Source organism: Amphibalanus amphitrite, unplaced genomic scaffold, assembly GCF_019059575.1.
Source record: "Amphibalanus amphitrite isolate SeventyFive unplaced genomic scaffold, NRLGWU_Aamphi_draft 000233F_arrow, whole genome shotgun sequence".
In the NCBI taxonomy this organism is placed as follows: Eukaryota; Metazoa; Arthropoda; class Thecostraca; order Balanomorpha; family Balanidae; genus Amphibalanus; species Amphibalanus amphitrite.
Window position 1 is genome coordinate 215,746 of NW_024881728.1, and position 26,084 is coordinate 241,829.

The following is a 26,084-nucleotide window of genomic DNA, read 5'->3' on the forward strand; positions in this document are numbered from 1 at the left end:
GGGGGCCCTCAGGCATCGGCCCCAAGAGGAGGTTAAGGGGGGGCAGGGGGCAGGGCTCTCAAGAGCCGGTTAGGGCCCTCAGAAACTGGCGTGGATCCCTGAGCTAGCCGTGTAGATACTCAGATACTGCCTGGGGCCTCGAGACATGGACTTGGGGCCCTCGGGCATCGGCCTGGGCCCTCGAGAGCCGGTGGGAGCGCTCAAAAATATTGTGGGCCCTGAGATAGCCTCTGAGATAGCACTGGTACCTGTTTAGGCCTTCAGGCACCGGTACGGGGCCATCAGGCCCGGGCTGGGGCCCTCGAGCGTCGGCTTGGGACACTCAAGCGCCAGTGAGGGCCCTCAGCACCCCGCATGGGCCCCCACAACGAATTGTGGGTGTGCAAAAATAGGTGTTTGCACACCCTCGGGATTTTCAGGGTGTGCAATTGCACACCCTGCCCCCCGGAATCCGCGGTCCCTGCTGTATGCCTGACACCTATGGCTGATCAAAGACGCATTCGCCACGCCGTTTGAGGAAGATGTTTATACTGAAGGCATGCAGACATATAATTCAGAAAATTATAAATCACGCCGCACAGATCGTTTCGGGATGTTCACGACGGACATACGCCACGCCACTTCTGACACAACTTTGGCTGAGCTTTGAGTCTCTCTTACCCGAAAGGGACATCCTTGCTGTCCACAGGCTGACACACTTGCATCTGGCTCCTGTCAATCTGAAACGGCTGCTGACATTTGACAGAGCGTAGCGAGGTGTCAAGCCTAAGTACCCGGGCTACGGATCTGGCATCCTGCAGCTGCTACTGGTGCGCTCAGAGCGAGCGCGGCGGCACTTTTGTTATAGAGCCGCCAAGAGCTGGAACGAGACCTTGGAGGCTGTCAGGGAGCCAGTAGTTGTCGCCACGTCAGTCGTGCTAGACTGCGACCAGAGTTTTGACCGCATTTAAAGTGTACGACGTGAGGTATTTATGGTCCGTTTGCAGTCACTGTAGTTCACTATCAGTAGCGGCGGAACACCTTCAATTAAGGGGGGGGGGGCACTGCCGACTTTTGGCCCCATTCTTTCCATGCAACGCCCATAGGGCTAATGTTAAAATGCCAAAGTCAAAGGGGGCACGGTGCCGCGGTGCCCTCCCCGTTCCGCCGCCTATGTTCACTATCGTCTGATCTAATGCCTACCGGCCGGCTACAAGACCCTCCGCACGCCCCGAATGAAAACTGAGACGCGCACGCTGATCACATGACGTGCAGAGTCGGCGGCGGGGAGGAGGCGAATACGAGAAGTCGGGAGGGGAGGGGCGGAACAGGGAGACGTCAGTGGAAGCTGCAGTGACACGTGGCGGTGGCAAGTGACAGTTGCCGTGACACCAAGTGACGGGCGACATTGAATTGTAGAGCGATGGAGGTAGTTACGCTAGTAACTTAGACATTTTCTGACTTAGACATTCCTGTCATCTGAAAACATTTGAAACGGGTAGTGTCGATGGTACTTTATTATTTTTACGTTGTTTCAATCAGGGCTGCGAATTCGATAGATTTTCGATGCTTTCGACACCGACGACTCCGGGCTTCCAAAAATCGACTCCGCCTCCGGGCAGAGGCAGAGCTGTCGACCCGCAGCCCTGGCAGGTATGCGTACTCGATGAATTTTCGGTGACTGACTCCAACTCAGTGCAGTGCATGTGCGAAATTGGACTCCGATTCTGACTCCCTGGACCATATCAGTGATCAGTCATGATCAACACCAACCCTCGTTATTGCGGCTGGCGCACCTCTGCAATCGAATCTTCCCTTTCATGAGAAACTCGAGCTTTCCCACCCGCGCGCATTTCCAGACCGTCAGTTCCCGCCGGCGGCTCATCTCGTTCCTGCGCGCTGATTGGTCGGACGGTGGACCGTCTCCAAGGGGGCGGGGCTTGGCCGGCGGCGACTGCGGGCGACGGGGGAGGTTCTCACGGGACCGAGCGGCCGCAGCTCCGCGCGGTGTCGTCGGTTCGTTAGTTGTGATCCAGACTTGATGGAGGTCGGGTGGTATCGTGGGTGGAGTCGGTGGTGTGCATTGTGCGAGCATTTGTTGCTCGGTGGCCAGTGATCGGTCAACACATTCATGGGTGCAGCAAGCTTCAGCTCGTGAGTTACAGTCCTTCATGTCCGGTCTCAGTCTCGGCGCAATGATGTTTGTAGTTAACCCGCGAGTTGCTGGGGGGGGGGGCGTTAAACGCCCCCACTTTTTTCGCCGGGCCATAGCATAAAAACGGCGCGCCGCAGGCGCGCCAAATTTTGGGTACCTGTAGGGAATTGATTGAAGTTTATTGTGACAAAGTTTCAAAAAAATCGGTAGGAAAATTTTTGAGATATCGAGGTTTTAGTGACGTCATGATTTCTGAGTTTTCGACCAAAAACGGCATATGTTCAAAAAATCATATAAAATCACAGAATAGACATACAGACATGCTGTAAACGCCATTAGACTGCCAATACCATGATCAATCAAATGGCTATCTTCGATTATTGATTATCGTTCCGCATTTTCCATAATCTTGAACTGAATCTTGGCAATTTTTCGTGACTACTTTACGACCATGATACATGAATTTCTTAAATTGAACTTTTTGAGTCAAACACGTACACATATGATAAAATGAATGTCACCATCGTGTTCTACGCCCCAAATTACCTATAAAACATGTGTCACAGTCTGCGAATATCAGTTTTGATTTTCGGGGATATGTGCCTACCCGGTTGACCTGACCTTGACCCTGACCTATGCTTGACTGACCCCTACATAGAGCTGACACTCTTGTAGGCCTTATAAGATGGATTGTGCACCGTTTTGACAGAGTTTATGGCGAGAGGCGCCCATTGCGAAGTCCTGAAGTCCATGCTACTGAAAGCCCGATTTCAGGTGTTTGACCTGACCTTGACCCGACCTGTGACCTCAAAATTCAACTTTAAAGTACTCATCTGAAGCGTCTCGTCGCGCTCTTTCGTTTGCCGCCTCGTGCGTTTCGCTGCGCCTATTGGTTCTCGAGTTATCGGCTGGGGGCGTTTAACGCCCCCCCCCCAGCAAACGGTGGGTGGCGAAATACCCCAGCAACTGCCGGGTTAAAGTGACGTGACCCCAGCGCACTATGTGCGATGCGTATCATTCATTGAAAAAGATATCGTTCAACTTAGCTTGATGCAATAATCATAACCGAACCGCTGGCTTACAGCAAACCCACTTTTGAGGAGACATGAGCAGCGACCGCTGCACAGTGACCCTTTTTCAGAATTAGCACGCATTAATTCCCACATTACCTGAAAGTGGTGCAAGACATCACCACGTGATCAAGGACTTATTCCCTGCCAATGCAAAGAGAAGAAAAGAAAAGAACTGCCCAAGGAGATTCGGCCCAACAGCGGCAGGCCGCTCGGCCAAAGATTTGGCGCACGTTCGCACGGCTCGCCCGCCGGCCAGACCGCTCCGAACGCTAGTGTGGCCACGGTATATAGAGAACTGTATGGCGAACCCGCCAGCCGACCGCGCTGCACTGACCGCCAAGACGCCCCAGGGCGTCACGTGACCGCATCTACAGCTGTTGCCAGCCACCGTTAGTCGGCCCCGGCCGGGCAGCAACTAAGGTCAGCGCGGCGCGAACAATACAAAAACAGCGCTTTTGACGTTCGATCTTAACCCGACCATGGGACTTGTGCGGCTTGGACATCAAACGCGACAAGAAATCGGATAGTGTTTTCTTGGGCACAGCGTTATACATGACATTTCAATTAGCACATCTTATGGCAAGAGTCAAGCCACATTTAGGCGCACACCAGGTGACACCAGCTTCGAGCCAGGTCAATGAGCTTAGTCGTATCGAACAGGAGCCACAGCCGCTCGCGGACTGAACTGGCTCACATTATCCACCGTAGAAGCAAAATAGCGCAAAATGGCGCGATGCCCTTTGGTGGACATGGTCAGAAGAGATCGGCGATTCGAACGATGTATAATACGACATGTGCTAGAGTGTTCTACTTAACATAAAGCTTCATATGTATGCTGCCATCTCCAGTTAATGATTGTCCTGTTATTGTGTCCACTGTCCACAATATTCGGCAAAAGTGGTCTATTTAAGTTTAAATAATGAAAATAGTGGTTTCTAGGGCTTCTACGTAAACTCAGCTTTACAGCCATGCCACTAATTTGCAATATTTTCGCATCGAAAGTGTTACAAATTGATGTTCATCTCACTCTACTTTTTAGGGTCCGCCGGTGGTGTCCGCGCGCCTCTCGACAAACTTCGATTTTGCGGTTAGTTTTACCAAAGAGGATTATTTTTTAGGAGGTAAAAATGGCACCATCGGATACTTTGGAATGTTTTGCACATGATAAGACTGCTTTTTATTCAAAAGAATAGAAAAAAAAAATATTTTGAATTTATGCGTGCTAATTCTGAAAAAAGGGCCACTGTGCGCTGCTGGTCCGCTTCACTCGCCCGGGCCGCGTTGAGTGGACCTCAGCCGTCCCGCTCACGGCCGGCCCGCTGGCATGACGTCACGAACCCTCCGGCGAGGTCAGGTCGGGTCACCGCTCGACAGTGCCGGCCGGCGTGGCTCTGTAGGCCAACCGCGGATACGCGTTTGAGCAAGGATGCGACGTTACCAATAACTGGCATTTGAATTGCTTCTTTGGGCATCCCTCATCGCATTCGCTACCAGATGGGCAGTCGACTTCAGTGCTGTCATTCGGACCAGTACAGTTACCTTGCTTCTGTGATTGACCCGCGCGGTCTGCCCTGTACCATTGGTGGCTCGGGGGGACGGTGCGTTCGGAGCTGGGCAGAGGGCGTCCGGGAAGGAGAGTGTGGGACGGGAGAGAGTCGGGGAGCCCGGAGCAGTGTAGTGGCTGGCGGGAAGAGGAGCGCTGTGCGACACCAGGACACCAAAGGTAAGCCAACCAAGCTGCCATTGGATTTTTTTCCTAGCTTGTGCACTGCCCTCTTTTTGCCTCCTATGCGTTAAGATAGTGCCACTCGTTAGCGAGTCTGTTGGACCCTTCAAAATGAAAAATGATGTTGCCGCCCCTCAAAGTGATGGTCCCGTTCCTTAGACTGTTGGTGGCTCCCCCCAAAGTGATGGTGGCACCCGACAACATTTGTTTGTTTTTCTTTGTTTGTGGGGTTAGCCCTTTCTGTCTAACTCGCCGCGCGTGAGCCTGCTCTGCTCCTGAGGAGGGGCATTCCACGTCAAATCGAACAAAAATCGGCTGTTTTGCACCTTACCATCAGCGATTTCATTATAAATTTGTGAGCGAGTTCCTGTGTGGCCCCGGACATTACATTGATGTTTTTTGCACATTCTGACCACAGGTCTTCTAAATATAGGGCATCAAATTTTTACAAAATGCTGCATCTTTATATTTTTGAACGACCATAACTTTGGTTGTACTTGTTTGATTTTAATGAACTAAACCTTACTGTTTAGGTAATTTCTTAAGCATCTGTTTAGAATTGCACCTACTTAAATATATGACCTTGAAATTTGCTTAACTCTGTTCTTAAGTACAAATATTGAAATAGCAAAAAACACGTCACCTTCGATTTGGCTCATTTTCATATATTTTATTGCCTACCATATTCTTAACAACCTGTGAAAAAATTAGAGTGGGCCATTCATAAGTTTTGAAGAAAATTGCACATATGCAAACGTATGTTAGCACGCGCAGTGGAGGGGGAAGAACGAATTTCGCCCACCCCTCCTGTTTTTCGCCAATATATCATAAGATTAATGCGAAATTAATCATGGCTACCTGTCAAGAATTGAATTGGACATCTCATCGTGCAAGCAATAAGAAAATCGGTTCACAACTGTTCTAGTAATAGCGGTGTAAAGTGAACATCCTGTCGCCGCAGCAACGCGGCGGCTCGGCAGCCGGCGCCGACCGCTACGCGCCGCCTGAATTGTAGACTGTGCCGGGACGGAACGGAACGGTTCCGTCTTTACATCGCGCTCCCTACCGCTGATTACGTTCGATTCGCGTCAAATTTTGTGAGAAGACTGAGAAATATACAGGCAATCTTATGGTGAAAGAATTTTGAAAATCGGTTGGTAAACAATTGAAATATGAACGTGTAAACACAAAATTGTGATTGCTGCGTTTCCCGCATCGGCCGAGCCCGCCTCAGCCGGCGACATGTTACTCTTAGCAGGCCTCTATAACTGCCATATTTATTATTGGATTAACTAGAAATTCCCCATACATATTAAAAAATGTATGTTCTTTCGTATAGTGGAGATCAAAAGACGTGAAGATATCGTTGCGCGATAATGTTTTCGTTGAATTTACTTCATGATGCATTTCCACATGGCTCAAAATTCACCGCAAAATACCGTTTGCCTGAGACACTTTTACTATGGAACGTGAATGCTTGACTACGATGACTATGCATTTCCATTCTCGCAGAGTTTGGGATATCACTAATCAGCAATCATTCATTTCAGAAAGTGTACACAAGTAAGCATGTCTTGACTCTGTCTTTCAAGGTCACGCGCGGTTGCGTGATGTTGATGCATGAAAACGGCGTTTGCCGCGAAAGTTATGAATGGCCCACTCCAATTTTTTCACAGATGGTTAGGAACATTGTGACGGACATAATATGTAAAAATTACCCAAATCGAAGGTGACGTGTTTTTTGCTATTTAAATTTTTCTGTTTTAATTCAAGGTCAAATGCATTTCAAGGTCACTTCAATTTGATTTTATAATTAAAAATCAAAGCCTTATCAATTGCCTATAAGACCCTGTTAATATCATTTTGATACCAGAAAAGGAACCAGAGTTATAGCCATTTAAAAAATCGATGTGTGGCATTTTTCGCTATATTCGATGACCTATATCTCAGCGATACGTTATCAAATTTTGAAAATATTATACGTAACTCAGTTTTGAACCATGCCCAGTCTGCCTACAAATTTTCAGAAAAATCGAAGGGGATGACGGATTTCGGTGTTTGATTTGACGTGGAATGCCCCAGGAGCTACCCACTGACCGTTTTCAGCCCAGATCAGGCGGTTGAAGGCGTGGAGGAGAAGGATTTCACTAACCTGAGGATGGAAACGACGCAACGGAGGGACAGTCCAACTAGGCGTGATGAAGAACAAGGATCTGACCATCCTGAGGATGGAAAATCACCGAACGGTGTGAACTGTGACCCCTCAAAGTGATGGTGGCGGGCACTTATCAGCAGGTAATGAAGTTCTCCGGGAGGCGGGAGCCCATGCGGTCTAACGACCGTACGACTCCACAGTACTTTCAAGATGTTCCTACGCTGCCGAACTGATAAGGGAAGGATCGAGGTCGACGAGGCTTACACAACTACCACACCTCAAAAGAGAAGTCCCATGCAATCATGGTGCTGGATGGGCGGCCAACTCCACCAACCACCGATAGGTGGCAGTGTTGTAGCCCGATTGCCCCCTGTTAATACGCAACCGAAGTGTGACGTCATGACTACTGGCTGGGGCATAATCAGCTGACGGCCCTGTGTTAAAGCAATGGGACGAAATTTTATCAGCATTTTTAGAACAAACTGGACCTAGTTAGATAGTTTGGGGGCCAGTTTCTAGGTAAACTGAGTATATTCTGTTTTTCTACGCCCAAAAAAATGCTATGTTTCAAAGCGGAAAGGACCGAATTTCGCGAAATTGTTACGGGCGGCGAACTTGACGCACCAAATACATGAACTTGAGATGCGAACTGTGACCGCGTCGGGAGGATTTTGATGCGTAAGGTTTGACATATTTGAGTTTAAGCTGGATAAATAATTTTTATTCGTAAAAAGCAAAGGAGAAAATTCACCATATAGGTTATTTTGAAAATCTTTTTTATTTTAAATCCATTATTTTAAACCTCTTGATCTGAAATGTTTTGTATTTCTGCGTCAACTTCGCCGCCAATTAGGTTTTTACGAAATTTTGTGCTTTGCGTTGTTAGATTTTGCAATATTTTTTTCATAGAAAAATAGATCATACATCGTTGTCCTAAATTCAGCTACTAAAACTATCTAACTAGGTCCAGTTTTCTTGGGAAAGATCGGCAAAATATTGCCCCATTGCTTTAGCACGGGGCCGTCAGCTGATTATGCCCCGGCCACTTATCGTGACGTCACGACTTCGGTTGCGTATAGATATCCCGCCGACGTCCTGTAGGTGGCAGTGGTGTAGCCCGCTAGAAGTCGCTGCTGGTCAATCTACCTAAGTCATGCCCTTTGACCCATGTTTAATTATTCATGTTTGTTGTTGACAAAAAGGTTTCCAGATAAGAAAAGTACTCTTATAATTTTGGAGTATCCGGACTAATTAATTGGACCTGTGGACTTGTGTTCTGAGGATCATGGGTTTCTTGGTCTGTTGGTCCCAGGCTTACACTTTGAAGCTTAACTTCATATACGGCTCATAGAGGGCAGAGTTGTGCAGCACAAAATTCTATGCTGAGTTTTTAGAAAATATGCCAACACGTTTTTCATAGGATGTAAGTTAACATTAATTTCATGGGGATCAATACTTGATGAATTTGTAAATGCAAAATGCGCTGATAACGCTTTGTATCAGCTTAAGGCTATCCAATAAACTTCTACTTGGAAAAAGGTACTCCTCAGTCACTACGGGATATATACGGAAAATTGGGCGGCGAAAACCACCTATCCGTGCTTCTAACCTCAGAATACTGAAATCCTTCTCCTCCACGCCGCAACCCCCCTCCGGGCTGGACAGGCAACTTTATCTCATGCGGACTGCTCCCTTGGAGCGGCACCGCTGCTCCTGAGGGAGCGCATCCCGTAGCCGGGTGCAGTGAGTGCCTTGGGGCTGGGTGGCCTGTCTTCGGACGGGCTCAGCCCCGGCGACTCACTAGGGTGCCTGCCCAGACCAATGTCTCCCCCTAATTCCTATCATCCTTCCGGCTCTGCAATGGTCTTGTCGACCGAAAGGGCCTAACCCAACAAAACAAAAAACGGCGAAATTCATACTTACCTGGCTCAGGGGATACCGTGATCATGAAGGCGGTTCCCCCAGGGCGAGGCCCTTCCATTGCATTTCGGTTGGGTTGACCCCTGCGATTATCCCAAATGTGGATAACTCGGGAGTACAATTTTTGTTAGCGGGGTAGGTTGCGTTCGCGCTCCAACCCTTTCTAATACATTGAAATGGTCAAGTGTAAACGATCAGTATAAAGGAGTGGTAGCGATGTTGCGCTCAAACCAGTAGATTTGTGCATTATGTGGGCCAATGTATACGTGCGTAAGCGACCTCCGCGAGATTCCGAAGTGTGTGTTTTCGTATTCGTTTCGTACGTATTGCAAGAGTACTCGAATAGTACCAAATTATAGAGCGATAAGTTATTCTATCGCACGACCGTACTTTCAAGACTACCCAACACTTACTGGTGAAACTGGCCTTTGCGGGGGTGTCCCAAGTCACCTACACCTACTAGATGGGGACCTACGTTGGGGATTTGCTTTACGTGACTTGCCGAGCTGTCCGTACCTACATGCTTTCAAAACCTACTGTGTTTGTTAACTAGCGTCTTCGACTCTTCGTACTCATCAACACACCCATCGTTCAACAGACGCGAGCCGCCCCAGTCCCGCTCCGCCGAGATACCGTACCTCGACCTTCCACGGCCCGGCGGTGCGGTGACCGCCGGCCGACTGCCAGTGCCGCTCCCTCCGCAGGCGCCTCTGTCGGCGGCGGTCCGCTACAGCGCGCAGGGGCGACGCCAGGGACGGTACAGGGGAGGTCAGTATGGTTGAAGGGTAAGACAGGGCATTGTTTTTTTACAACTGAAATACGTTGACTTTGCAGTTTTATGATATATTTCAGATTATCACGAAGAGACGAGGAAAGGGATGCCCCTATCACCACCTTCGTAGCCACGCCTGCGGATACCGAGTGGATGGCTTGGTGAGCGGCAGGTTGAGTAAGCTGTGGTTTCAACTACACTCGTTAAATGGGGTAAATCGATGGGGCCTTAATTTCGGGGAGATATGGTGGTTACTGAGTAGACAAGTGAAAGGTTTTCTTAGCTATTTAATTTGTGGAAAGAGATTGCTTCATTTGAGGATATGATCGTCCACTTCTTGCTAAGGACAATACAGATTCAGCTGTACTGGCCACAATCGAGCTGAAACTAACAATGAGGACCTAACCAGTACATGATACCTGCTGAAAATTCGCCCCCGAACGTATCTCTGGTTTCCCTTCAAAACGTACAAATCTTTCGCCTTTTACTAAAGATTTCCGTGGAGGGGAACACTCAAATGAGTATTCGCCGAATTTCTTACGGCCACCACAATGGTGGCCTACTAATGCACTAATGATTTGAATCGTGGCGGTAGGGGAGGAAGTGAACATTCTATTCATATATTGCCGCTAGTAGCTTTAGACGTTGACATGTTTTTATCTTGGTAGGGTAGAGGATCTTCGGGTGTGATAAGTGATGATTTATATTGGTATTTGTTGTTGAAACTTGAAACCCCGTCACGGGTACTCTACACACTACACGTTGGAGTTGGGGGTCAGGCTGGCGAAACGCACCCCGTGACGTCGATGACATCGTAGATGGGTACATCACTGATGTGTGTTTCATATTGTTTCAGGTATTATCTATGCGAATGCCAAGATTTCGTCCCGACTCGTACGGCTGAAGAGTGATGCTGAGTGTTCTCCCGTATGCCCGACACCTATGGCTGATCAAAGACGCATTCGCCACACCGTTTGAGGAAGATGTTTATACTGAATGCATGGAGACATATAATTCAGAAAATTATAAATCACGCCGCAAAGATCGTTTCGGGATGTTCACGACGGACATACGCCACGCCGCTTCTGACACAACTCGAGTGGCTGAGCTGTGAGTCTCCATTGCTCGAAAGGGACACTCACTGTCTTCAGGCTGACACACTCGCATCTGGCTCCTGACCATCTGAAACGGCTGCTGACACAGCGTAGCGAGGTGTCAAGACGAAGTACCCGGGCTACGGATGCTGGTCTCCTGCAGCTGCCACGGGTGCGCTCAGAGCGAGCGCGGCGGCACTTCTGTTATAGAGCCGCCAAGAGCTGGAACGAGACCTTGGAGGCTGTCAGGGAGCCAGTAGTTGTCGCCACGTAAGTCGTGCTAGACTGCGATCAGTGTGTTGACTGCATTTAAAGTGTACGACGCGAGGTATTTATGGTCCGTTCGCAGTCACTGCAGTTAACTATCAGTAGCGGCGGAACACCTTCAATTAAGGGGGGGGGGGCACTGCCGACTTTTGGCCCCATTCTTTCCATGCAACGCCCATAGGGCTAATGTTAAAATGCCAAAGTCAAAGGGGGGCACGGTGCCGCGGTGCCCTCCCCGTTCCGCCGCCTATGTTCACTATCGTCTGATCTAATGCAGTGTCAGAAAAGTGGCCCGTTTCTAAGTTTTCTTGAACTCGGAAGATTTGTTCTGCGAAAAATCTTGACTAAAGTAAAGCAATTTTTGTTCTGTGAGCAAACGTTCCCTAAACAGATGGCCAATGATTTTTGTGTAACAATGTACCTCTACCCATCTATGTCAGCACTTAGGCACTATCAGGCTTGATGGAGCATTTCACAATGGGTCACTTAACAAAAACCGAACTGCCTGTATTGTATTGTATTGTATTGTATTGTATTACCTTCATGGACAATCCACGCGGGGCGTGGCGATTACAGTCCAGTAATGACTGCCCACTATGACTGATTTTTCTTCTTCAGCAGATTTAGTCATCTCTCTCCAGTCTCCATGGCTACTGAATGAAGACCTGGACTCCTGAATAGAATGCAGTACAAACTACTGACCTACTCCCAAGAACCAGCACCGCCTGCTACTCTAAGTTCACCAGCTGACAGCTGTTGGCAAAACTTTCACTGGTAACCTTGTCCCTCACAATAACTGGTATTAGATTGGCAGCCTGAAGCCCATCAACTGTGATGTGTTATGAACAGGTGATCTGTGAATGGTGATCACACAGTGTGTGCGTGCATTAACAATTAATCCTGTATTTTTTAATAAAAATGTTGAAAATATTGTCACTCTTTCAACATCTGGTTCAACATGTATGATATGAATGAAGGACTACACAGCATGCAGGAGCTGGAAATGGGCAATGCCCCAATGGATATGCAGACTTAACGTAATCAGGTGAGATAAACCTGAAAAGCTCGATTTCATATCCATATTAGCATGCAGTGCCTACAAAGTAGTGAATGCTTTAAAAAAAAAACTTAGCTGACAGGCAACAGCAGTTCAAGTTAATAACGTAGTCAGGTGAGATAAACCTGAAAAGCTCGATTAATTTACACGTACACTGGTCTGAAAAACAACACTACCAAGCTAGTGAGTAGTAAATGGGCAATGCCCCAAATGGATATGCAAACTTAACGTAGTCAGGTGAGATAAACCTGAAAAGCTCAGCTTGATTAATTTACATGTACACTGTTCTGAGAAATGACACATATACCAAGCTAGTGAGTAGTAAATACTATCAGAAAATTATGGGTACTGGATAAGCATATTACCCATAATACCTATATCAGCACAACCAATCCTACCTTTAAAATCACCTTCTCACACAAATCAAACCAAGGCCCTACATCAATATAGGTACTAAATCACAAAAATAACACGCGAGTCATATAGGAGACGAGTCATGAGTCTTGGCCTTTTGACGTCTAAAACACTGCCATCGCCGCACCAACAAGTTCGCTCTCCACCCGGCTCCCTTCATAATGCAACCGGGCGCAAACTTGTTCTGGATTCTCGCAGACTATATTTGGTGTTTCCGTGGTGGCAGACTATCCCCTGGTAAAAGTTACCAATTGCAGTAAAGTATGAAAAAATGATATCAGTAGATGTAAAAAAGATTTTTCTTTTCAAAAATGTCAAAATTTAGCAATTTTATAACGTGTGCTGCCCATATTTTGCGATAGTCTGCGGGGTCGTTCCGGGCCTGCTAAGGTCAGCTTCACTTGGATCGTTTAAGACACCTAGACATCATTCATTGCAAAACAAGGTATTGCTAGAATGGAAATTAATTGCTAAAAGTTATAGAATAGTTTTTGTTTCGTAAAAATGAGCAAAAAAATGCGTATGGGGATAATAAGTGACAGCGTCTTTTGAGGTATCACCTTTTTGGTGCCGGCATAAGAGAGCTTGGACGAATTTATGGCAAATTCTTTGTGAATAATATTAAAATGAACAAAATAAACAGTTATTGTCTTTTTGATGCCTTTTTCCCATCTGAATTACACAAAAATTGATTTTTTGTTATTTTACTCGAACTCATGGCAGTAAGATATCTTAACTTGTAATAAATCGACCGAAGGCATTATTTTGTGCTGCATATTATTCATTAAATTTTGTATTAAAATAAATTGAACATCAAAATCGTTTTTGTCATTCGGCAATGAACTTAACCAGCAACAAATACATTTCTAAAAAATAAATATATTCTCAGACTAGACAACGCTGTCTCGCGCGCTTTTACGCTTGCTTTTACGCGAACGCGCCGGGTTAGTCTCGAGATTTGCGCGAGTTATTGTAAAGAAGTATAATTTCGTGGGGTAATTTAAGAGTTAAATGTTCATGTGCAATTTTTCTCGTTTTTTTTCATACTCAACAATACGATTTTTGTTTAAAGGCTGAGATACTGAGTCTGAGACTCATTCGACTTCGACCATCTTCGTTCAAGGAATCTGAGGTGGGATTGTTCATGTCAATTTTTGTAACAAGCTCAGGTAATGGTAATACTTAACATAAACCATGTGTTTTGTCTTAACTTCTCTCCTTCTTGATTATACCTTCACTTCTACCTAGGCTAAGAAACTGATATTCAAGGGTAGCTGCTTTCACACTAGTAGCCTTCTGGTGGGTTCAGATTGTTTTCTTGCATTTAGTTATGATATGTTCTTGGATTTCCCCTGTTTAAATTAGGCAAATGTGAGTATTAATATTTATATAGGTATACATCATTATACTTGAGCAATGGCAATGTAGCCTACCTGCTTATTAAGTAGATACGAGATTGCATGGGTATTCATTAAGCAGGCGTCTCACGAGATGCCAGATTTGAAACATAATCTAACCTGATCTAACCTTGCCTGCTAACCTACAACCTACAAGCCTAATACCTACAACCTACAAACCTACAATCTACAAACCTACAACCTACAAACACTGCCTGCCTAGGATGCCAGGATGCGACACTGCCTAGGATTTAGGGTTCCTTACATCCACAAACCTACAACCTACCTTGCTATTGTAGACAGATCTGGCATCTCGTGAGATGCCTACTTAATGATTACCATTGCTTGTTGGTCATGTACAAGTGTTTCACTTTGATATATGCTGCATTTCAACATTGTCTGCCCATTATGCTAAAAAGAAACTGATATAATGCGGTAGCTGCATTAAAAATTTGGAACCGTTGAGTTCCAACTTTGTTCTGCGACCTTTTCAAAATTTTAGTCTGCGAACTTAGATCCCCAAACCACTTTTCTGACACTGATCTAATGCCTACCGGCCGGCTACAAGACCCTCCACACGCCCCGAATGAAAACTGAGACGCGCACGCTGATCACGTGACGGGCAGAGTCGGCGGCGCGGGAGGAGGCGAATACGAGAAGTCTGGAGGGGAGGGGCGGAACAGGGAGACGTAAGTGAAAGCTGCAGTGACACGTGGCGGTGGCAAGTGACAGTTGCCGTGACACCAAGTGACGGGCGACATTGATTTGTAGAGCGATGGAGGTAGTTACGCTAGTAACTTAGACATTTTCTGACTTAGACATTCCTGTCATCTGAAAACATTTGAAACGGGTAGTGTCGATGGTACTTTATTATTTTTACGTTGTTTCAATCAGGACTACGAAATTGATAGATTTTCGGTGATTTCGACACCGACTCCAGGCTGCCAAAAATCGACTCCGCCTCCGTGCAGAGGAAGAGCTGTCGACCCGCAGCCCTGGCAGGTATGCGTAGGTACTCGATGAATTTTGACTCCAACTCAATTGTTCAAAATTTTACTCCGATTCCGACTCTTACTCCGCAGTCCTGGACTATATCAGTCATGATCAACATCAACCCTCGTTATAGCTGCTGGCGCACTTACGCAATCGAATCTTCCCTTTCAAGTGAGAAGCTCGAGCTTTCCCACCCGCGCGCATTTCCAGACCGTCAGTTCCCGCCGGCGACGCATCTCGTTCCTGCGCGCTGATTGGTCGGACGGTGGACCGTCTCCAAGGGGGCGGGGCTTGGCCGGCGGCGACTGCGGGCGACGGGGGAGGTTCTCACGGGACCGAGTGGCCGCAGCTCCGCGAGGTGGCGTCGGTTCGTTAGTTGTGATCCAGACTTGAGGGAGGTCGGATGGTATCGTGGGTGGAGTCGGTGGTGTGCGTTGTGCGTGCATTTGTTGCTCGGTGGCCAGTGATCGGTCATCAACACACTCACGGGTGCAGCAATCTTAACTCGTGAGTAGTCCACTCCTTCATGTCCGGTCTCAGTCTCGGCGCAATTATTTTTGTATTGTTAAGTGACCCCAGCTTGTATTTGCCGGATATCATTTATTGAAAAAGATATCCGTTCATACTTGTATTGGCTTCATGCAATGATTTTGCTGTTGGTTTACAGCATTTATCTCTTCTTGCGTTCGCCAACCAGGCAGTTAAATTCAGTATTGACTGTTATTCGGACCAGCACAGCTACATAACCTCAGGGATTGACCCGCGCGGTCTGCCCTGTACCTACCATTGGTGGCTCGGGGGCATGGTGCGTTCGGAGCTGGGCAGAGGGCGTCCGGGAAGGAGAGTGGGGGACGGGAGAGAGTCGGGGAGCCCGGAGCAGTGTAGTGGTTGCCGGGCAGAAGAGCGCTGTGCGACACCAGGACACCAAAGGTAAGCCAACCAAGCTGCCATTGGATTTTTTTCCTAGCCCGCGCCCTGGTGTGGGTCTGAGCCACCTTCGCCCTGGTGGGGGGGGGGGCCAAAATGACCCCCCCGTCTAACTCGAAAACGAAGAGGGCTAGGAAGACGCGGAAAAAAGCAAACGAAAGCCCATAACAAGTACGTTCGAAAGTATTTCAGTCATTTTTTCGCTAAGGTCAATATTGAGGTCGCTAGAGGTCATCATAGGTCAAATTTCAGTGTTTTCGGTGTTGCCGGACATATTCCGCTGTAGCTCGGAAACTAGAAGAGCTAGAGAGCCGCGGAAAAAAGCAATCGATAGCTCTTTTCAAGCTCTTTCGCCAAGGTTCGTCAGATTTGACCTCAGCTCAACGGTTTGGCCCACAGAGGTCATGCAAGGTCAACTTGGCAAATTTCGTTGAAAATGTTTTTAACTATAGCATGCATTCACGAGAAAATAGAGAAACGATTCATGCACCATCGTGCTTGGCTCGTCGAGACGCGTCGAATGATATATAGTTTGACCTCGAAAGGTCATTTTGAAAATTTGACCTCAGGTCAAGGTCATGACCTTACCGAAATAGGTCATGCTGCATATCATTCGATCCGCATTGACGAGACAAACACGATAAACGTCGAACGGAGTCTCTATCTCTATTCAATAACAAGTAAGTGCAGAAAAACCGCTGGTGACCTCTGGTGACCAGGGAGATGACCTAGCGTGACCTCAGCGAGGTCACAAGCAAATGGTTTCACATGGGCTGTGATTTGCTGACCCAAGACACTTCAATAACGAAATATAGGAACAATCACGCCCGATTTAGCTGAAAAACAACTACTTTTCGATTCTCCCATTGACTTATAATGGGGAGCAGCGATGACCTGACCTGACCTTAGGTCACATTTATAAAAAATCCGAGATAGCCATTTTGTAGAGCTGGGTGACATCTTCAAGTACTGTAAATTTTACATCGATCGGATAAAAGCTGTGCCTTTGAGAGAGCTTTGAACTTTTTTAGAGGTGGTGTCAGTTTTGGTGACCTTGTGACCTGACCTGACCTGACCCGAACCCCCCAAAAAAGGACATGATGTAAAAATGTTGAATAAACAGCTATACAAAGTTTCAGGGCGCTAACTCAAGTGGTTTCTGAGTTATCGCTGAAAAACCACAGGGGGGGGGCCAAAATGGCCCCCCCCCCCCACCAGGGCGAAGGCTAGCTTGTGCACTGCCCTCTTTTTGCCTCCTATGCGTTAAGATAATGCCACTCGTTAGCGAGTCTGTTGGACCCTTCAAAATGAAAAATAATGTTGCCGCCCCTCAAAGTGATGGTCCTGTTCCTATTCCTTAGACTGTTGGTGGCTCCCCCCAAAGTGATGGTGGCACCCGACAACATTTGTTTGTTTTTCTTTGTTTGTTGGATTAGCCCTTTCTGTCTAACTCGCCGCGCGTGAGCCTGCTCTGCTCCTGAGGAGCTACCCACTGACCCCTTTCAGCCCAGATCAGGCGGTTGAAGGCGTGCAGGAGGAGAAGGATTTCACTAACCTGAGGATGGAAACGACGCAACGGAGGGACAGTCCAACTAGGCGTGATGAAGAACAAGGGTCTGACCATCCTGAGGATGGAAAATCACCGAACGGTGTGAACTGTGACCCCTCAAAGTGATGGTGGCGGACTACTCATCAGTAGGTTTAACTACCCCTATAAGTTCTCCGGGAGGCGGGAGCCCATGCGGCAGGGGTGTAGGATCGCAAAATGGGTTGGGGGGGCTGAGCCACGGACGCCGGTGGGGGCGGCGACGAAAGGTGCTGTCTGGGGGGGGGGGGGGAGGGGAACCAGCAGTGGAAAAGGTGTTGACCGGGGGGGGGGGGGGGGGAGCGTGGACCGTGGTGGTGAAAAGCGGGTCTATGACTTGAGTGATATGACTTAATCTCTCCCGCTGCATCCAAGTTCAGGCTTATAAAACAAGGCGTAGATATTATTTATATTCCGGCTCAACGTTTTACAACCACATGTCCACATTTATGCAGTGTATGTTCCCGCTCTTTTCAAATGCAAAGTGATCCCACTAAAACAGTATATGTATGCTCTTCTTATACTTAACCCTCGCCCCGCTGGGGGGTCAATTTGCCCCCCCCCCCCTGTGATTTTCCCTGAATAACAAGAAAACGGCGGCGCTACGCGCCGCCAAATTTTTAGTACCTTACCGGGCATCAACTTGACACCTTCACACAAAATTTCAAGTCTTAGGTCACCTTATGTCAGGAGTTATTGAGGTCAAACTGAGGTCATGTTCGAGCAAAAATGAGCAAAAAACATGAAATCTTGAAACGCTCACAAAAGCTGCAGTTACTAAGCAATTTCAAAGTTCATTATATGGTCATGTAGAAAAAAGACTGCGCTACAAAACTGCTATCTCGGATTTTAAAAATTGTGGAATTTCGACCCCCAAAATTCAAAAAGTTGATTTTTTAGAAAAACGCAAAAAATCCCAAAAGTTTTTTTGACTTTCGAACGTTAGGCGGCGCGGGCGGACATCGATAGCAGCGCCTCTATCGGTCACTAGGGAAAGCTTTGCTGTAGGCGACGAAATACCGGCTGAGTTGTCACACGTTGAATAGGTTTATAGCCATCCGTCTTGTGAAAAGTGGAACTTTTGCCTTTAATATTTCTACAGGCAATTTTAGAAGTGTCTTCACATGGATTACAAAACCGTTTAGATTATTGTATTCACTTCAAGCCTTCCCTATTGTTCTTGATGATGCAGGAACTATTTCTAATTAGTGTTTCTAGCTTAGTAAAAGAACATACTGTGCAAACGATGAAAAAAGCATAAATGGAACATTTTAAATGCAATTTTCTCTAACAATTAATGGTAAATTCTCTACATATCAAGGAAAAGGCGCATGCTAACTGATAATTTAAAGTTCTTGGGGCCAGTTGTTTTCTTCTTTTCTTACGTCGCCCCAATGGCCGCGAATAAACTTGTGATAACGCCTATCGACAAACCGGAATATATGTGATATTCCCTGCGCTCTTCTATCTACATACCAATTTTAGATCGATACCTCTTTTTTGGCCAAGTTATACCGAAAAACTGTTCAAAATTGATGACCTCAAATTTTTGAACTCACTTTTTGGCAATTCTAGAGCACGTAGCGCAAAACAAAGACCACCATTGAACTCCCCGTGACGAGCTGCATTGAATAGATACCCTTTTTATGCAAAAATATTAACTTTGAAAGTTGACCTGACCTTGACCTGACCTTGACCTGACCTTGACCAGAACATAATCTAAACTGACCCCAAAGGCTGCCTGACCCACAAAATCGCATTTGGCATATAAAATGGACCATAAAACATGCATAACATGATATTTTCATATGGTGACCCTCAGTGACCTGACCTCTGTGACCTGACCTGGTATCAGTGACATTAAATAGCATAATATGTGTTTGACAAACAATACCCCATCGATGATTTTCAATGAAATGCACTTTACTCGATTTTACAACGCATTTCTTGAAATGCCTGTAAACGGTGAAAATTCGACATTTGACCTGACCTGTGACGTCATCGGTTTGACCTAGGTCAATGAAATTGGGTCACAAGGTAGTTCCCTGTTGGGGCTATCCAAAGCCGTTTGCTGCTTTTCGCTAGGTTGCGTGGTTCTCGAGATCTTAGGGGGAGGGGGCCAAATTGCCCCCCAGCAGGGCGCGTTGCTCGGCAGACCCCAACGGGGCGCGGGTTAAGGCTGATGAGAGATTCAATTTATTGATTGATTCAGTATTCAGATTCCTATCCCCTAGTTTGGCAAACTGTTTAAGGGGCTCCTTAGAGGGACCCTCACTTTCCTAAAATCTAGGCCTACTCATTTTTCACCAATCACCCACTTCATTTCGGAAGAGTCAAGTTTTTGTGTACGTAAAGATTGTAGACTGTTTAATGCCTCCCTTTTTGCTGTTTCAGGGACCACCTCGACTACTTCTAGGGCCACGATAGCGGTATCGACAAAGATAGGCGATCGTGATCGGTAAAGCTGCAGGACCGTCACAGCTAACAATTTCTGTTGTAGTATTTCGCAAAACTCCAGTATTCTGCATATCATTGGAAACATAATTTTATTTTTAAAGTTGTAGGTCGTGTAGCCACACGAATACTCCCAAAATGCAAGAAACAATTGCAGGCACGTACCTAGAATTTGGCCAGGGGGCGGAGGATCACGGGAGGCCTCTTCTCTGAAGGGAGCATCTAGGCGAACGTTTTTTGTGAGGGGGGGGGGTTACAGGTCGGCCGACATGCCGGGTCTGATGGATGAATTCTGACGACCGGCCACCGGGGGAGGGGGAGCGAGTATGTCGAGATCAAAAGGCATTTTGTCTTCGTCGTTTCTAAGATGAAGCTTTATCGTTATAAGTCACTCGGCTCAGTAGTTTTAGTTAAATTCACCTATACAAGTGCGTCGCCACGGATTTCTCACTGGGGGGGGGGGGGGGGGGGGACGTATCGACCGACTTAAAAACCCAGAAATTGATATTGTTACCGCACTTTTAGCCTAATGCATTAGAAGCTTAGGTAGCGATCTCTCTTATTAATAACTGTTAATGAATCGGCGGCGCGAAGCGCGGCGAAAATTTGCAAAAAAAAAACATTTGTCAAAACACAGCTCTAAAACACAAATTCTATGACCCTTTTAGCATGCTAGTACAAGCCGGAGTTCCTTAACAGCTTACACATATGAATTTTGATTCAATTTGACATTGTTGGTGTTATTACAGTCACGATCTTTCTTATTGATTGGTGTAAGAATCGGAGGCGCGGAGCGCTGAGAAAATTTACAAGAGTAATTGTCAAAACAAAGCTCCAAATCACACATTTTACAACTTTTTTTGTATGGTAGTACAAGCCGGAGTTCCTTCACACTCCACAGTACACATATGAATTCCGAACCAATTTGACACGGTTGGTGTAATTACAGTCACGATCTCGTATTGACCTGTGCGTACAACCCCAGACCCAGACTCCAGAGATGCTTTCTAATCGGACCAAACCAAACCAAACCTAACCAAACCTGGCCTAACTTCACTTACAACCTACAACCAAAAACCTGCAACCTACAACCTAAAACCTGCCACCTAAAACCTAAAGCCTACAACCTACAGTCTAACCTACAGCGTCTCTCCTTGGTTGCTGAAAGAAGTGTGACGCCTGCTTTACTACTCCCCAAAATAGTACCATTTAACCTTGCCAAGTTGAGCTTTCTTTGATTTGTCCATATTTTAAAATGTTGGGGGGGCTGACTGGCAAGTTGGGGGGGCTGACCAGCCAGTTGGGGGGGCTGAAGCCCCCCCAACTGTATAGGATCCTACGCCCCTGCCATGCGGTCTAAGGACCGTGCGACTCCACAGTACTTTCAAGATGTTCCTACGCTGCCGAACTGATAAGGAAAGGATCGAGGTCGACGAGGCTTACACAACTACCATGTCCATACCGATTTTAGGACTAAAGTACGTATCGCTAAAGTACGTAGGACAAAAGTACGTATGCAAATGTTCGTACGCAAATATACGTAGGCGCTAAAGTTCGTATGCCAAAAGTACGTACGCAAATGTTCGTACGCAAAAGTACGTATGCAAAAGTACGTAGTGCTTAAAGTACGTATGTCAAAAGTACGTACGCAAATGTTCGTACGCAAAAGTACGTATGAAAAAGTACGTAGTGCATAAAGTACGTATGCCAAAAGTACGTACGCAGATGTTCGTACGCAAAAGTACGTATGCAAAAGTACGTAGTGTAAAAAGTACGGATGCCAAAAGTACGTACGCAAATGTTCGTACGCAAAAGTTCGTATGCAAAAGTACGTAGTGTATAAAGTGCGTATGCCAAAAGTACGTACGCAAATGTTCGTGCGCAAAAGTACGTTTGCAAAAGTACGTAATGTATAAAGTACGTATGCCAAAAGTACGTACGCAAAAGTTCGTATGCAAAAGTACGTAATGTAAAAGGTACGTATGTCAAAAGTACGTACGGTTCGTATGCCAAAGTACGTAGTGTATAAGTACGTATGCTAGAAGTGGGGTATAGCAGTGTAAGTTGAGCCACTTTTTCTTTATTGCTGCCCTGTTGCCATACTACAGGGAACTCATGATAAATTCATATACCAAATAATATAGCTTTGTCCCTTTTGCCCATTTACTCATCGAGAAATTTTGCTATGCCTTGTACCAAATGCTCATTAAATAAAGAATAAGAAAGGTATTACACATTGATCAACTCACCCCATGGGTGGGATACGATACTTTATACCCTACGTACATTTGCTATGCGTACTTTTGTCCGTGATGTACTTTGGTCCACACGTAGGGTAGACCGGGGCAAGTCGCCCCGCCGAGGTAAAACGCCACGGCCTCATCGATGTTTCTCGGAACTGACAGGGTTCTGGGGAAAGATCCTCTCTTCTGTTAAACGTGCACTATATGATCATTATATGAGCTGAGCAGACTGGAAAGAAATTGTGAAAACTCTCTAGGGACATATAGCCAAAAATGTGTTTTTTTTAGTGATTTTTATGTTTGGTCATCTGATTATGCATCATCGCGTTCTTTTGTAGTCCACATCAGGTTAAGGACTTTTATGTATTTTGAACAACTACAGTCTAACGCTTATAATGCCAGGTTGGTTCGTGTTAAATTATGTCTTGCTAGAGCGCAAGGCGTTGTTCGCTGACCGAGCTATACGTGATGGGGTAAAACGCCCCAGTACGTCGCGGGGCAAAAAGACCCATGGGGCGTTTTACCTCATGTGTTGTTCGGACTGCCCACTTCCTAATTGTTCGGTAGCTGGCGAACAGCAAGTTTCTATGCATTTATATGTATTTTTCTCAGCAACTGTATGGCAAAGGAGGTGTATTGTTAACTGATTTGCATTGCAATAATATATTATTTGGTCTTATGAGGCACGTGAAAAACCTGCTCATACAATAGTGTCATATAGCTGAACACCTGATAGGATGGAAGGTGCTAACTTCAGTGCCCTGCCTCCAGTGGTCTAACGGACCTCTCATATAAGATTTAGCCAACTACCATGTTTAATCTTTAAGCTAGACTCTAGAGTATGGGGCTTCTTGCCTCAGGCCGTGGGGCGTTTTGCCCTGGGGCTGGGGCAAAATGCCCCATTTGCAGTTGCTTCACAAATCATTTCCTAGCTAGAAGTCCGATCATAAGTGAATGAATTTGAGTGGTGGAATTTAAAGTACCTAAAATGTCTAAAGAACACATTGAGCACAAATTTGGCCTTCCAGGTGATGTAGGACAAAATTTAGGTAGGCCTATGTAGCAAAATAAATTATCTGGGGCGTCTTGCCCAAGGTCTTTAACTTGCGTCTTTACCCTACTTTATACCCTACGCACATTTGCTATATGTACTTTTGTACGTGACGTAGGGGAGAGTGGGGTAAGATGCCCAGGGTGGGAAAGACGCCCTACCCCCTCTAGCGGCGAAATAAAGAATCGAACCTGGAAATTAATGTTCTTAGCGTGAAGTGAAAGACTGCCTTGTTAACTGCACAAAAATTTGCGAAGCTCAGTTGGGCAACGGCTGGCTGGTGATTGCATGTTTTTTATTTGCTTCTTTCGAAAAATATTTTGGTGTCAAAACATTGTAAATATCAAAGAAGGTAAATAATTTTTATGTCTCTTGCTATGGTCGTGATACATTAACATGCGTGTACTGTGTCCCAAACAGTTTGTTTCAGGGTATAGTTTTATGGCTAACAAATTGTACTGATTTAATGTTAATTCGGTACCTTGGGGTAAGATGCCCCCTGCCCTGATGGGGAAATCCGCCCCCCTAAATCCGTAGGCTGGCCTTCAAGGAACCAGTCAAATCATTTATTACATACTTGTGACGAGAGACAAAAGCCGATCTGGGACTATTGAGAGTCCAGTACGGTCGGGTGCTCCCCATGCCGGTCTCTCGGCCCACACAGCGACTTTTTGGGCGGCATCGGACTCTGAGAGCCCTCACAGTCCCGACGGCCTCTGTGGGCCCCATTATTGGCTCCAAGGCCCCTCACGACATCCTTTGCGGGCTCCCACGTTGGCTCCACGGGCCGCGCTGGCATCTGAGGTCCCCACGATGGGCTCGAGGGCCCTCAAGCATCATGAAGACCTGTAAGGGCCCCACAGCGGTCTCCGAACGCAACCACGGAGGCTTGTTTGGCCGCGCTGAACTATGATGGCCCTGACGATGACCTCTGAAGCCCCTTACCACTACTTTTGAGGGCCCTTACGATGACGTTTAGTGTCTATTGCAGGCTCAAAGGGACTACTGATTCGTTCAGGCGATTTACGTGCCCATTTATGTCACTTATAGTGCAGGGGGGCATCTTCCCCAACGCCAGGGGCGTCTTTCCCACCCTGTGGGGTAAGATGCCCCCTTTCACATCTTCAGGAAAATGCTCAATATCATAAAAGCAATCATATTTCAGGCACGAAAGTGTGTTATTTTTTTTGGAGAAAAATGATGTCGGCTTCCGTTGAAACTCTATGTTTTTGCTTTCCGTTCGTCATTTTCTAAAAATATATGAGATTGTAAAACCCTGGGCATCTTACCCCACTCTCCCCTACTTTTGTCCATACGTTTACGTACTTTATACCCTATACGTACTTCTGCCATACGTACTTTTGTCCGTGACGTACTTTTGTCCATACGTACTTTTTACCCTACGTACATTAGCTATACGTACTTTTGTCCGTGACGTACTTTTGTCCATGCGTACTTTATACCCTACGTACTTCTGCGATACGTACTTTTGTCCCTGACGTACTTTTGTCCATACGTACTTTTTACCGTACGTACATTAGCTATACGTACTTTTGTCCCCGACGTACTTTTGTCCATACGTACTTTATACTGTACGTACTTCTGCGATACGTACTTTTGTCCCTGACGTACTTTTGTCCATACGTACTTTATACTGTACGTACTTCTGCGATACGTACTTTTGTCCCTGACGTACTTTTGTCCATACGTACTTTATACTGTACGTACTTCTGCGATACGTACTTTAGTCCTACGTACTTTTGCTTACGCACTTTTGTCCTACGTACTTTAGCGATACGTACTTTTGTCCGTAACCCGTCCATACCATACCTCAAAAGAGAAGTCCCATGAAATCATGGTGCTGGATGGGCGGCCAACTCCACCAACCACCGATAGGTGGCGGTGTTGTAGCCCCCTAGCCCCCTGTAAATAGATATCCCGCCGACGTCCTGTAGATGGCATTGGTGTAGCCCGCTAGAAGTCGCTGCTGGTCAATCTACCTAAGTCATGCCCTTTGACCCATGTTCAGTTGTTTATGTTTGTTGTTGACAAAAAGGTTTTTAGATAAGAAAACTACTCTTATAATCTTGGAGTATCCTGACTAATTAATTGGACCTGTGGACTTGTGTTGTGATGATCATGGGTTTCTTGGCCTGTTGGTCCCAGGCTTACACTCTGAAGCTTAACTTCATATACGGCTCATAGAGGGCAGAGTTGTGCAGCACAAAATTCTATGCTGAGTTTTTAGAAAATATGCCAACACGTTTTTGATAGGATGTAAGTTAACAATAATTTCATGGGGATCAATACTTGATAAATTTGTAAATGCAAAATGCGCTGATAACGCTTTGTATCAGCTTAACCCTCGCCGGCCGAGGGGGGGGGGGCGGGTGCCGCCCCCCCATAGGGTTTTTTTCGCGATAGCTCCGAACACGCTGGCGATAGAGAGCTGAAACTTGGCATACCTGACCTTTGATCCAAGCCGCATCTTTTGACACCAACCGCATTTTTGGGTCAGGTCAGGTCACTGACCTATGACGTCATAAGTGAACCTCTGCACGGTCTTCAGATGTCGCAACTTCGCAACGCCCTCACTGCCAGAGGAGATGTCACAGGGAAATGAAACTTGCAGGATCTAGTATCCATTATGAGTCCCACAACTTGTATATCTCGGATTTTTCCTAAAGGTCATATGAGGTCAGGTCATTTTCGTGACCTCACCATTATAAGTCAATGGGGAAAAATGAAAACTGCTATTCTGGCGCCGGGAACGATCTCCAACTATCTCAAGCACACAGAATCGTGATTTGATGCACTCCTTG

The 26,084-nt window shown here is 46.4% G+C and overlaps 1 long non-coding RNA gene and 2 other non-coding genes across 3 annotated transcripts; all 3 read left to right on the forward strand.

Annotated features, from left to right (window-relative positions):
- Positions 1–9,003: 9,003 nt before the first annotated feature.
- Positions 9,004–9,170, forward strand: LOC122385859. Its single transcript, XR_006257286.1, has one exon. It is a non-coding gene; the product is annotated as a U1 spliceosomal RNA (small nuclear RNA).
- A 1,053-nt stretch (positions 9,171–10,223) lies between these two features.
- LOC122385856 lies at positions 10,224–10,341 on the forward strand. The gene has a single exon (XR_006257283.1). It is a non-coding gene; the product is annotated as a U5 spliceosomal RNA (small nuclear RNA).
- A 143-nt stretch (positions 10,342–10,484) lies between these two features.
- Positions 10,485–12,072, forward strand: LOC122385832. Its single transcript, XR_006257270.1, has 2 exons — positions 10,485–11,144; positions 11,763–12,072. It is a non-coding gene; the product is annotated as an uncharacterized LOC122385832 (long non-coding RNA).
- Positions 12,073–26,084: the final 14,012 nt, after the last annotated feature.